Here is a 13,880-nt window from a genome sequence, read left to right on the forward strand (position 1 = left end):
ATGATAGTTTTGTTATTGTTAATACTAAGCATTGTAAAACCTGCTGTTACGTACTTAGGACTAGATGTATGAAATAAAACAACCAATTTATATTAAATATGTGGAGAGTTTAGTTTTAAGGATTTATTTTTATTTATTTATTTTTAAATAATGTGGAGAGAGAGAGAGAGAGAGAGAGAGAGAGAGAGAGAGAGAGAGAGAGAGAGAGAGAGAGAGAGAGGTCTGCAAAGGCCGGAAGAGGGCATCAGATCCCTGGAACTGTTAGAGGTAGTTACAGGATCCCAGACATGGGTCCCAGGAACTGAATTTTGGTTCTCTGCAAGAACAGTATGTGTTTTAACCTCCTGAGCCATCTCTCCAGCCCCCCAAAAATCTTGCTTTATTAATAGATGTTAAAAGGCGCACTCTGGTTCCATGAGTAAAGCATGTGACTCAAACTTAAGTTACAAATGTTGACATCTAGAGGATGCGGCTTAATTATTGTATAGGAAAAATAGTTCAACTAACTATGAAAACATCAAAGGCCTCAATATAAATTATGATTATTATTATCACATGGTTTTTCTAGTATCTTGAAAATAGTTCATTAAATTGAGTGAATACCTACTCCTTTGGCTAATGTCTTCTCAGTTTTAAAAGATGCATTTGCAGCTATATTTCTTTCTAGCTCTTTAGCAAGTAGTCTGTTGTAGTTCCTTGGTAATATTACAGTTAGTACTATATTTGACAGTGGCATTTTGCTCAATAATAATTCTTTTTTCAGCTTTAGCTTTTGTGTTTAGTGTTTCCCCTGCTAAACCTGTATTCCTGATGCTTTGTATTATTGTTATTGATCCAGGAAGCAGGGACATTTTTACAACCAAATTAGACTGTAGATCTAACCTACTTTGGTGATAGAAATACTGTTTTCTAGATTTTTTTTTTTTGCTTCTTACATGACCCACTTTTAAAAATGAATATCACTTCTTATTTCTCACATAATTACTGTAGGAATTCTGTTTCTTGTAACTGAACTGTTCATAATAAGCTTCTATAATGAACTAAAATGCTTGCATAATTTAGTATTATGTAAAATTAAGTAATTCATAGGTATAGTTGATAAGGTTAAACATACAGAGAATACTACAAAATTTTATTGAGCTTACGTTAGAGTAGTGGCATTATGTTTTTGAGAGAAAGAAATACATATTTATAAGAGTAATCAGTATATTTATGAGCTATAATGTTGTGTTTTTATATGTACAAAATTGTAGAATATTAAATCAAGACATGTCTGCCACTTTTCCTACTTATTCTTTGTGGTGAGAACATTTAAAACCTGCTGTCTCGTCAGTTTTTAAGACTATAATAAATTGTCATAAAACCATCATACCGTTCAGTAGATCACTGAAACACACTCCTCCAATGGGGTTTAATTTGTCTTCTGTGTCTGGCTTTTTTCTCTCAGATTAGTGTTTTTACCACTTGTCCCTACTGTTGCAAATATCCAAGTAGTTTTTGTAGATACTATAGCATTCCATCGTGTGTGCATGCCACAAAGTTCCATCACTTGCTTGCTAGGTATACCCAGCAGTTCTGGGTGTGTAGCCAGGAGAAAGGCATGCATATGTGTATTAAAGAGACATACTTTACGTGGCCTCTAGCAAAATTAATACAAACTCATACTCAAGCCAGTCCAAATGTTTATGAACTAAAGTTTATGTATAACTATATACAGTCTTGTGCATATATTTATGTATATTTAAACAGTAGAATTTTGTATAGCAATGAAAATGAATGAATCACAAGTAACATTGGGCTGATTTTACAAATGCATTGAAAATAATGAGACTTAAAAATGTCTATTATTTTATAAGCTTTCTATTAGAACTCAGGAGAGTATTCTTTATGTAAATTTGGGGGCAGTTTTTGTGAAGATGAGTCGACCTCGGAGTTGGTGGCTACCTGCTGTGTCTGCTGTGGTTTGCAGTGACTGGAGACATGCTCTATGATAACTGAGTGGGTGGGGCTTTATAAATGTGTGCACTCTCCTGTATTTATACATGTGTGCTCTCCTGTATTTATACATGTGTGCGCTCTCCTGTATTTATACATGTGTGCGCTCTCCTGTATTTGTACATGTGTGCTCTCCTGTATTTATACATGTGTGCTCTCCTGTATTTATACATGTGTGTGCTCTCCTGTATTTATACATGTGTGCTCTCCTGTATTTATACATGTGTGCTCTCCTGTATTTATACATGTGTGCACTCTCCTGTATTTATACATGTGTGCGTTCTCCTGTATTTATACATGTGTGCTCTCTCCTGTATTTGTGTATGTGTGTGCTCTCCTGTATTTATACATGTGTGCACTCTCCTGTATTTGTGTTTTTCTGACCACCACGTTGGAAAATGAGATTGGGGGAAACGTTTTCCAAAGACGTAACAGTTTTTTGGGGGTATGGACTATATTGTTATTATGTTTTTATCCTGTTATCTATTGTTTGTCTTCTTACAAATTTGTAAGAGTGGGTAGCCACACTTTATCCTTTATGTGGTACTATAACTGGTGCTTCTATAGGGTTGACAGTTAAAGAAACAGCCGTGTATGCCAGGGCTCCGATACAAAGTGGGTCCTTCCTTGCTGTGCTTCTTTCTAGGAAATAGGAAGGGGATAGGAGGTGGTGATGCAGTCACTATTTCCAGGAGGTTTCCAGCTGGAATAACCTACCAAATAAGGAAGTGTCATCTTTCCACAAATAAAGCCTTCATTTCTGGATTTTTCAGAAAAATTCAGGCTGTAATATTTAGTTTCATTAACCTTCAAGAAAATAATTAGGGAGCTTTTTCCTAAGATCATTTTTAGGTACCTATTTGGCATGGTTCTTTGTAACAGTAAAATTTAGGCCATTGTCTGCATTTTTGGTTGCTAATAAACTTTTTTCTTTATAGGTGGAGAGAGAACCTGTGGAGTACATGAACTCATCTGTATTAGAAAAGGTAGGCCAATGCTCTGTATGGGTGTTTAAGTACTAAATGAATGCTTTCTAGAATATAGTATATTTTAGTATGATATTTAGTATGATAATTTGGCTATATAAGGCATGAATTTAAGAGATATCAGTACTCATCCGCATTATGGATTTGAGCACACCTGGAGTCCATGTTGCTTATTACGTGACTACTGAGGGTTGCATATTTTCTTTTGATGAACTAATAAAGTCTGGTTTCTTTATTTTCTTTTATTTATTTTCTGTCCCCTTCCAGAATCTGGGTACTGGGTGCATATCGGCCTCTAGTTGGCTTCTGTTCTGTTACTGTACCCCATCAGAGTAATGTGGACGGTTGGTTGAAATTCAAATTGGGAACATATACAAAGCCCAGACAACCACATGGCACGAACAACTGCCTGTGCTTCCTTTAGAAGGAGCCACTTGGCAGCTAGGTAGCTCAGCAAGGCAGCCAAGGAAAGGTAATTCAGGTATTTAGGTGGAAGGCAAGGAACCTGGTGTTCTCTAGGTTTTAAGGAACTTGGCTCTGGGCACTGTAAAGAGAGGAGACCTGGAGAAAGGGCAAGAGGGAGAGAAAAACCTTCATTCCCTGACCGCTCCTGCTGGGGTCTCAGCAAGAACATGTCTTTCTTTCTTTTTTCTGCAACTGAGCTGGCACTCCTGAGTTTGGCCAGAAGCCCAAAGCCCACCCTGACCTTTCACCTTGCAGAGGTTGGAGCAGTGTCTGTGAGACATGGTATAACTGACAGGGCAGTCAGATGTCAGTTATTTTCAGTCTTGACAGCTCTGGAAAATCCTTAGCTGCTCTGGAATTGGGAAAAAATTTTTTTAAACCATCTTGGGTGAATCCATGTGATTATTACTAGTGTTATGCTAATTAATTTATGGGTCACTGCCTGTAGTGCTGTCGTTTAAAGACAATCTACTTTCTTCATTAACATGTAGGTTATTGTATCTTTCCTCTGGTACCAGAAAGGGAGAAATTGAAGTCAGTTTTCTGGATTTGTGCATCTTATCAAAAATAGTGAAGATCAAATTTATATATTTTTATGTAAATATTTTCTCTTGTGTTATATTTTATTTATTTTGTGTTTCAAATTATTTTAATTCTATTGAGAGTTTTAGTAATTTTATAGTGATTATTATCTTGTCCCAATAAACTTATTGAAATTGTTTTACTTGAGGGTCAGCAAAAGTTGCTATACAGATTATTCGGAATCATAGTCAAAAGCCTGAGAAGCAGTTGATTCAGTTGGAATCAAAAGCAACTTCAGCAGGACTCAGGTGAAGAGGGATTCAAGACAAGACTAGAGACAGCTGGCAGGAAACTGAGTGGGGACACTGGGGAGAGGTGATCAGGATAGCTGGTGATCTTAATTAGACCACGTAACCTGGCTGAATGTTCCTCCTCTTAGGGTTGTTGCTCCCATTACTTTGTATTTAACCAGCCTTTCCACTTTTCTTTGTGCTATGGAATCTTCATTCTGTGATTATTTATATACTTTTGAGATTGGGTCTTAGGTGGCTCAGGGTAGCCTTGAATTCACTGTGTAACAGAGAAAGATTTTTGAGACCTAATCTTCTACCCCCACTGGCCAAGTGTTAGGATTACAGGTGTGTGCTGGTGCCATGCCTGATTTTACACATTGCTGGCACTGAGCCCAGGGCTTCACGTGTGCTAAGCAAGTACTCTACTACTGAGCTACAACTTTAGCCCAGTTAACATTTAAAAAAATTATTCACACTGTAATCACTTTATGAAAAAAATGTTTAGATCTTTATTTCCTTAGCATTTAATGGTATTATATTCTGATGTTTCATAAATGTTTAAGCATTTAAGACTGAAGGCTAATACTTCCTCGTTTTAAGCTAGACTTACATAGACCAGAGCATATGAAGGTTATACAAACTAAAATCATAGTAATTAGTGCCAGTTATTCTGATAAAATGACACCAAATCAGCCCTCCCCTTTGTTTTCTTGAGGTAGCTGTTCATATATCCCATGCTGGCCTTCAACTTACTGGGTGTCTGAGGCCAGCATTAAATTTCTGAAACTTCTGTCTCCACTTTGCAGTGCTAGGATGTCAAGAAGGTGCCCCCATGCCATGCTCAGTGGTGAATTTCTCTTTCCTTGTGCATTCTGTCTCCTGCTGGATGCTCTCTGTCTGCAGCACAGACTGCATGAGAGTACAGCGCTTGACTAACTTCACTGTCTTCCCTTCTGTGGTTTCTATCTAGTTGTGCTATTTTGAATGTTCCTTGAAGAAAGTCAACATGGATGGCCTTTAAGTTCTTGCTCTTTTTCTAACTTCTGGATATTTTTATTTGATGTCAGTAGAGTAGCAGACTGACTCATCTAAAAGTCTGTCTTAATCCTTAAGTGAGCCTTCACCTTCTAGTGAGCCCTTCTCCTCTCAGCTGTGAGTAGCACTCCCTGCTTGCTTAGGGCCTAACTTAGGAATCTTCCCGTATTTCAATCAGTCTCTTAGCTCCCACTGGAACTGTGCAGTTGTCATTTGTACTCGGAGTGTATTTTAGTCCGTCTCCCCTCCCCCATTCGTTGTCATTGTAGTCTTGAATATTTTCTTTTGCTTAGCCCACTAGAGTAGTTTTCTTTTTCTTATTTACATGCTTACCTTGTTGTAATAAGCATCAGTGATTTTTAAAAATGTAAATTATACTATATCACTTTGATGGTTGGAATTGTTCTGTGGATTTCCAGTGTACCTGGAATAAAATCAAAGTGTTTCACTCAATCCACAAAGCAGCAGCTTTGAGTTCAGAATGTCAACTACATATCATCAGCTCAGAGGTATAAATCATTTCTATAAAAGTGTGTATAAGAACTTACTACTGGAGACCTGTGGGTAGGGAACTCTGAAGAGGAATATTGCTTTTAAGATTAAAAGCTTATGATTATATACCTGTTAGAAATTGCAAACTTACTTTCCTTGTATATATTTCATTGTATATATTTGTCTTAGCTATTTATTGTTATGGTGATAAATTATGCTTGGCAAAAGCAACTTCAGGGAAACGTGCTTGTTTTGGTTCACAGTTCCATGTGCAGTCTGTCATGGTTAGGCGGTCACTGTGGCAGGAGCTCAAGACAGCTGGCCATGTTGTATGTGCAGTCAGCCAGCTTGCTCCTTTCTATGCAACTCAAGACCCAAGCTTAAGGAATGGTGATAACCTAGTCAAGATAATCTTTCACAGATCTGTCCAGATGCAGAACTAAATAATCCTGGGGTCCATTCCTGCTGTGTAGGAGCCCTGCTTGCTTGCTTTCTCTTAAATTCCCACTTTTCAACCTATAATAAAGTATTTTCAACCTCAAAATAAATTAAAAAATAATCCTAACAGGTGTGTGTGTGTGTGTGTGTGTGTGTGTGTGTGTGTAGTCTTACATTCTTGCTGATTCCATATCCTGTCAAGTTGACAGTGAACGATAATCCTATTGTTCACTATATGCTTTTGTATTCCTACCAGAAACACATGAACTCCTTGCTCTATCAGCAGTGTCTTTTGGAGACTCTTGTTGTTACTGCTGCTGCTGATCTGACGGTAGAAGAGTGGTTCGGTGCCCTTTCACTCTTCTTAGGGAAGGCCTTTGAGCTGTCTGCAGAGCGCCAGAGAACCCGCTGCTTCAGGAAGGTCTGCCTCTGCTCCGTAGCTTCTCACCCTGCAGTATGTGCTACATTAGGGTCCATTTAATCTTTGAACTTAATTTCAAATGTATTACATTGTTGTCACCTAAATATACCACCACTGTATATCAGATTATTTTGATTCCACATGGGAAACAAGAATTATGGACCTGAAGCATGAGCCTCAGGACAAGAGGTGTTCTGTAGACGAGGGTGAGAGAGTGGTGAAAGCGGGCACAGGGCAGTCGAGGGCAGTGGCCAGAATGGGCAGATCTGAGGTGTGCCAAGGGCAAGCTGTTTGTAGAACACTGTTTCTGTTTTATGGTGCAGCTGAGAGCATGGAGCTGCTGTGCTGCTGTGTGGCGCTCTGCTTTCTCCCAAGTGTACACTCCAGCCCCACCCTATTCTTCTGAGGTGGAATAAACAAAGGAGGCCGAGATGAAAGGGAAAGCCTGTTTAGTAATATAGTCTGCTGTATATGTGCAGAATGTGAATCCCTCCCCGTGTATGTATGAACATGTATGTGCAGGCGTGTTTGGAGGACAGAGGTCCTTATTAGATATCTTCTTGTGTTGCTCTCTGCTTTATTTTTTTGAGAAACATCTCTTGCTGAACATGGAGCTTGCTGATGTGTCTAAACAAGCTGGACAGCAAGATATTGCCTGTCTCTACTTCCATAGCACTAGAATTACAGGCATTTCCTACCAATTCCAGTTTTCATGTCGGCACTGGGGATCTGAATGCATGTCCTCATGCCTGCCGTGGTAGGAACTTGACTAACTTAACTATCTCCCTAACTCCCCCTCCTTTTTGTCTTTTTTTTTTTTTTTTTTTTTTGGTTATTCGAGACAGGGTTTCTCTGCAGCTTTTTTAAAGCCTGCCCTGGAAATTGGCTTGTATGTCCACTTTATTGTATCTTCTTCACCCTGATAGCCATTTACTCTTTGGTGAAAGAGAGTAGAATTAGATTCCAGTGCGCTATGAAAGGCAGCAGTGGTAGACAGACAGTTTTAGAAGCCTACTCTCTCTCTCTCTCTCTCTCTCTCTCTCTGTGTGTGTGTGTATGTATATATTTAGTAATTTTCTTCTGTAGTGGATCGAAAGCAAAAGTGTCTTGAAGGCCTGAAGGTTATGAAGTAGAGGATGGGTTTCTTGTGTTACTTGTCTTGTAGGTGTTGATATATATTTAGTATTTTAGCATTTGTCTAATTGTGGGCACTGTTCTAACTGCTGGGAATTTTGTGTTTAATAAATGACAAATGTTCTGGTCTCCTGTAGCTTATAATGCTTGGACTAACAGGATATAGACAAGAAACAAATCAAATAATTCTAAAATATCTATAATGGCTGTAAAAACAGTAGAATACAATGGTGTGTGTGTGTGTGTGTGTGTGTGTGTGTGTGTGTGTGTGTGTAACCGTGAGGAGAGGAGAAGAGTCGGAAAAGAAAGGGAGAGTCTTACTGATTTCAGAAAGAACAGTTTAGTCAGGTAAGATCTTTCTGAGAAGGTAGAATTAAAATTTTTATTTTAGATTTTTGAATTTTATTTTGCAATATAAATGTTTTGCCTGTGTGTATGTGTATATATGCATACCATGTGCATGTCTGGTGCTCACAATGTCAGAAGAAGGCATCAGTTCCTCTGGAAATGGAGTTAGAGGTAGCTGTGACTTACCACATGAATGCTGGGAACCAAACCCAGGTTCTCTGCAAGATAACAAATGCTCTTACTCCTCGAACCATTTCTTTAGCCCATGAGAAGATAACATTTAAGCTGAGGGAAGAGGTCTGCCTGGTGAGGAAGAAACACAAGGATGGGGAAGTCAGTTACCGAGCTGGAAAGTACAGGCGCCCTGAGGTGAGAACAAGGCTTGCCTCTTTAAGGCTCTAAGTAGTGAGTGTGCATGGGAAGGTTCATGGAATAAAATGGGGGAGGTCTGGGGTGTTTGGATTGTATAAAACTTGTGACCTGTTTCACTGCACACAATGAAATGCAAATGGGGAATTAGACAGGAAGTGAAGTGATTTACTCTTAATAGTTGTTTGTTTAATTGTGTGTGTGTTCATACACGTGTGTGCCTGTGCAGACACACATCTGAATCAGGTGCCTGTGGAGGTCAGAGGCGTTGATCTGGAGTTACGAGAGGTTATGAGTGGCCCCCACATGGATCCTCTACAAGAGCAGTATCTGCTCATAACCACCGAGCCATCTCTTCAGTACCATAATTTACTCTCATACATGTCCAGTAAGGGGATGAGAGTTGATGTTGGAAGAGCATTAGGAAGCTCTTGGTGATTCCAGGCAAGAAATGACGAGGCTTGGATTCCTGTGGTGCCAGTGCCGGTGCTGAGAAGTGCTTGGTTCAGGGTGGCTTTTCATGTTGAAATGTGTAAGAAATGACTACGGCCTGTGCTTTGGGAGCACTCTTGATGGAGATCCTGCTGACTGACATGGGGCAGGTGGAGGGAAGCGGAAGTGGGCTCGTGGGGGCGCAAGAAGTCACTTGTTCCATTTTGGACATGTTGAGTTCTAGGTGCTCACTAAACATTGATTGATGATGTTAGGAAGGCGTTTGGATATCAAAATCTGGAAATTAGGATAGCAAATGGGAAACTGGGGGATATGGTATTGAGAGCCAGGGTGCCAGTTGAGGTCATCCTGAAATTGAGTTATATAGAAAGACAAAGGCTATTGATTTATACATGATTGCTGATTTATTTAAAAATGAAAATATATTAGTGTGTAGTTCATCTCTGAAGACAAGTTGATTGCTTTAGTGAACTTAATTTAAAAAGACAATTAATGATTGTATTAGGGATAATTATTTGATTTTTCAATGACTTAACCAAAACAATATTTTCTTTTCTCTCTTTTTTAAACCTTTGTTGATTCTTTATGGATTTCATATCATGCATTCTGATCCCATTTGTCTTCCAGTCTCCTAGAATCTGCCCTCTGCCCTTGCAACCTCCCCACCCTCCAATTAAAACTAAATTTAAAAGGAAAACTAAAACCAAAACCAAAACAACAAAAGAAGAAGAATCTTGTGGAAGCTGTCGTGTCGCTGTTGAGACACAGTTTTTACCCTTTAGTCTGTTCATCTTTACTTGCCAGTGTTCTCTACCAGGAATCAATGGCCTGGTTCAAGGCCTCTGGTCTCTGCTACACCACCAATAATGAGCTCTCACAGGGGCTCCTCTCGCATATACTGTATTGTCCTGGTCCGTGGAGATCCTGCTGCTTTGGATCTGTAGATTCATCCCCTTTGTTATGATTCTGCACTGGAAAGGGACCTTGGTGGTCAGTGGGTCCAAGCCACAGTGGTGAGAGCTCACTGCGATTCCCTGTGTTAGAGACCTGGGCAGGTGAGACACAAATATGCCATGCAGGCAAAGCTTAAGTGACTGAGATAAAGGGAATGGGGGAGGGAAGAGAGAAAAGGAGAAAGGGGGGGGAGAAGAGAGAAGAGATGGGGGAAGAGGAAGAACAGAAAGAAGGAGGAGGAATTTCCCTTTTTAAAGAGAGGATACTGCCTGCCCTGCACACAGGTGTGACACACTGTCAGGTCCTCAAGGGTCGTGGCCAGGTTTGTTTGGATGCTAACATTCCTTCCTTCTTTATTTATTAAAAAAAGGTGAGGAGTTAGGTGTGGCAGAGAAGTGAGGGCACGGAGTTCTTTTTTTTTTTTTTTTTTTTTTGGTTTTTCGAGACAGGGTTTCCCTGTAGTTTCTAGAGCCTGTCCTGGAACTAGCTCTTGTAAACCAGGCTGGCCTCGAACTCAGAGATCCGCCTGCCTCTGCCTCCCGAGTGCTGGGATTAAAGGCGTGCGCCACCACCGCCCGGCGAGGGCACGGAGTTCTTGAAACTACTTCCCGCCTCTGGGGCATCAGCCGTCTTTGGGGGACCTGAGAAAGCCGGGATGCCGGCCATGGCCTAGGGCTTCACTTCACTGTCCAGACTCCGGGGACTGTCTGCCCTCTTGAACCTAGCAAGGTGTTGGCAGAGCAGAGGACACGGTTAAGTTTAGGAAGACCGTTTCCTTAGGTCCTGGTAATTGAGGAGGGGGGGGGGGGTGCTAAGACCAGCGTAAAGGGGGGAGGCTTACGGTATTTAGGTCCTGGTAATTGGAGGGGGTACATCTAAACTGTTTGTGGTGAATCCAAGTTGACTTTCTGAAACTTACAAGAATTCTTTGAGTTTGTGAAAACATAAGTTTTAGACAGGTTAACATTCCCACTGTTTATAGTCTGCATTGAAATTGACATTGTAGAAACCGCATGCCAAAAAAACCTGTGACAGATGTTGTTGCACAATGAAAAGTATCTTTGAGGTCTATAGTTAGGAAACCAGTAACGGGAATTTGAAATCTTGAGCTTGTGGCTATGGTGACAGTGATATAGTATGGTATTTAGTACTCTGTCAGAGTTGGATGAATAGCATATTAGAACTTTATTGATTAATGTTAAGACTGTGGACCCTTGGAGTCCTAATATAGCAGTAGCATACTGAGAGAGAACAATCTGGAACATGTTTTATTCTTTTAAACATCTCAAATCACTTTCTCTTTTCAGCACTGAAGCCTTTTATCCTCAGACCTTTATAACTTGCATTTACACATCTTAACAGCTTACATTTGCACACCTTAAAACACCTTCTTAGACCCTAAAACTCTCCTAGATCCTCCATCTTAAAACACCTTCTTAGACCTTGAAACACTCCTAGATCCTCACATCTCAAGCTGTGCTTCTTCAAACACTTTTTATTAAACAAAGGAATGGTAAAAAGTTATACTGAAATCTGTTTTGTGAGTTTATTTTTTTTTTTTTTGAGTCTGGTAATGAGGTAATTGTATGTAGACTTAGTATTGGCTCTAGGAGAGTGAGACCTGTGACCTGAATTTTACACAGAGAACTGAGAAGTTGGCAAAGCTACCAGTTGTCAAACTGCATCAGAGATCTTGAGAAGGATGAATTTTACCTGAAGTTTTGATTACAAATGACAAAAACTCACTTGATTGGCTACCTAGACAGCCACCTCAGGGTCCTCCATGGTCGCTGAGGGCAGGCTTTAGGGCATCATCCGTCTTCCAGACCTGCAAGGTCCCAGAAGATCCCACAGGCTTCTGAGGAATAAGGACTTGTGAGAGGACCTGCCTACCTTTTCCCTTAGGCAACTGAGGCAGACATGGCAGTCTCCCATTGTCCCATTGTCCCCAGGTTGAAGAGGGTCTTAGCAGCAGTTGAGGTGGAAAACAGTTTGCTCAATGGCTAGTGCTTTCAAGTGTAAAGCAAGCTCCAGGTGGAGCTTCTTCCTTGCCCATCTATCTTCTTTGGAGGAAATGGGGCTTTCTGACCTGCATCTCTCTATTACAAAAAGCCTTTTTTAATTAAAAATTTTAAATGCTATATTCTCCAGATCTTTGAGCATCTGAGGACTGTCTATCAGGTATATCTGAGTTATGACTACAATGGCACAGGATCTGCATGGAGAGCTGGGTCAAGCTGAGAGGTTGTGGAGTGTTTTGCCTAGACTCCTCCAGCTTGACTTGACTGGCCTTAACTTATCAGGTCAGATTTATGTTTGTACAGGACAAAAGAATAAAGAAAAATTTCTTTTTGCAATAGACGCTTAACACTAAAATCTGACAATAGTGAATACAGAAAGGGCTGAATGTTGTAAATCTCTAAGTTAGCTTTTGTTAACCCGAAATAGGTCTTTATAACCTTAAATTTTTATCAGTATATAGAATTTATTTTAAAGCAGAACTAAGTCACATATACAGTATGTTGTATCAGATCTAAAAGTACATACCAGTCCGAGTCACCACACCAAATGCTATGATTCTGCATAGTAGAGGGACCTTGGCGGTGGGTGGATCCAAACCACAGTGGGTAAGAGCCCATGGTGATTCTGCACTTCAGAGACCATGGCGGGTGTGAGCCAGATGTCTCATGGCAGGTGAGAGACAAATACACCATTCAGGCAAAGCTTAGGTGAAGAGTTTTTATTGAGATAAAGGGAATGGGGGAGGGAAGAGAAAAAGGGAGGAGAGAGAGAGAGACAGAGAGAGAGACAGAGAGAGACAGAGAAACGGGGGGGGGGGAGATGATGCAGAGAAAGAGGGGAAGAAGAAGAAAGCGGAGTTTCACTTTTTAAAGAGACAGGATACTGCCTGCCTATGTGACACACTGTCAGGTCCTCAAGGGGCACGGCCAGGTTTGTCTGGATGTTAACACCCTTCACAGGTTTCAACAGTTCATAGATTCAGTGGATGTTGGGGTGGGCCAACTCGTAGCCCTAGTTCTGAGCCTGGGTGGTAGCTGGGTTGGTCAGCTCACACTGCCTCTGCTAGCTCACCCTGCCTCTGCTAACTCACCCAATACAGCCTACAGAAAGGAGCAGAGCCAGCTCCTCTGCTCTCAAGCCCTCAGATCTGGTTTCCCCTCACTCTTATTGTCAGGGTCAGCTCTACTGCTTTGCCTGGCAAGGTGCAGGGCCCTCTTTCTGGATTGCAGTATGTGTTGGGGGACATGGGGGAAGAACATACAAGGGAGGTGGGGGTCAGCTCCCACACCCTCTGTGCTGGCTCACCCAGACCCCCCATTCCTACCCCACAGTCAGGGTGCAGGGTCCACTCTTCTCTGCTGCAGCTGGTGTGAGGCAGGGCTAGCTCTCTCACTCTTGGGATTCTGGGACCAGCCACAGGTAGCAAGGTGTGGAGGGGGAAGACATGGCAGATGAGGGGGATGGGATCTGCTCTGTGGCTTTCACACCCTCAGGGCTGGCTCACCTGCACCCAGACAACAGGGCCAGCTCTAGTATGTTGCCCAAACAGGAAACAGAGGCAGCTTTCTCAGGTGAGGTTCAGGGCTAGCTCTCTCACTTTGTGACCTGAGGGCCAGCTCTCTCACCTGCTGCTGTGGATGGCTCTTCCCTGAGGGACGCATCCAGCCATGGGCAGGAGCAGCCCATGAGACAATTAATGGTTGCATTTGATGGCTGGAGAGGTGTCTCAGAGGTTAAGAGCACTGGCTGCTCTTCCAGAGGTCCTGAGTTCAATTCCCAACAACCACATTGTGGCTCATAACCATCTATAATGAGATCTGGTGCCCTCTTCTGGCCTTCAGGGATACATGCAGGCAGAACACTGCATAATAAATAAATAAATCTTTAAAAGGTTGCATTTGAGATAATTATTTGATTTTTAATGACTTAACCAAAAGCATATTTTCTTATAAA

General features: G+C 41.2%; 1 protein-coding gene across 1 annotated transcript in view; it reads left to right on the forward strand.

Moving 5' to 3' along the window:
• Window positions 1-2,942: 2,942 nt before the first annotated feature.
• Window positions 2,943-13,880, forward strand: part of Syt14 (synaptotagmin 14) — a 159,536-nt gene continuing 148,598 nt past the window's right edge. The window contains exon 1 of the mRNA XM_038349751.1: window positions 2,943-2,981. The gene's annotated coding sequence lies outside the window, so the exon portion shown is untranslated. The remainder of the gene's footprint in view (window positions 2,982-13,880) is intronic.

Source organism: Arvicola amphibius, chromosome 12 (assembly GCF_903992535.2).
Source record: "Arvicola amphibius chromosome 12, mArvAmp1.2, whole genome shotgun sequence".
Lineage (NCBI taxonomy): Eukaryota > Metazoa > Chordata > Mammalia > Rodentia > Cricetidae > Arvicola > Arvicola amphibius.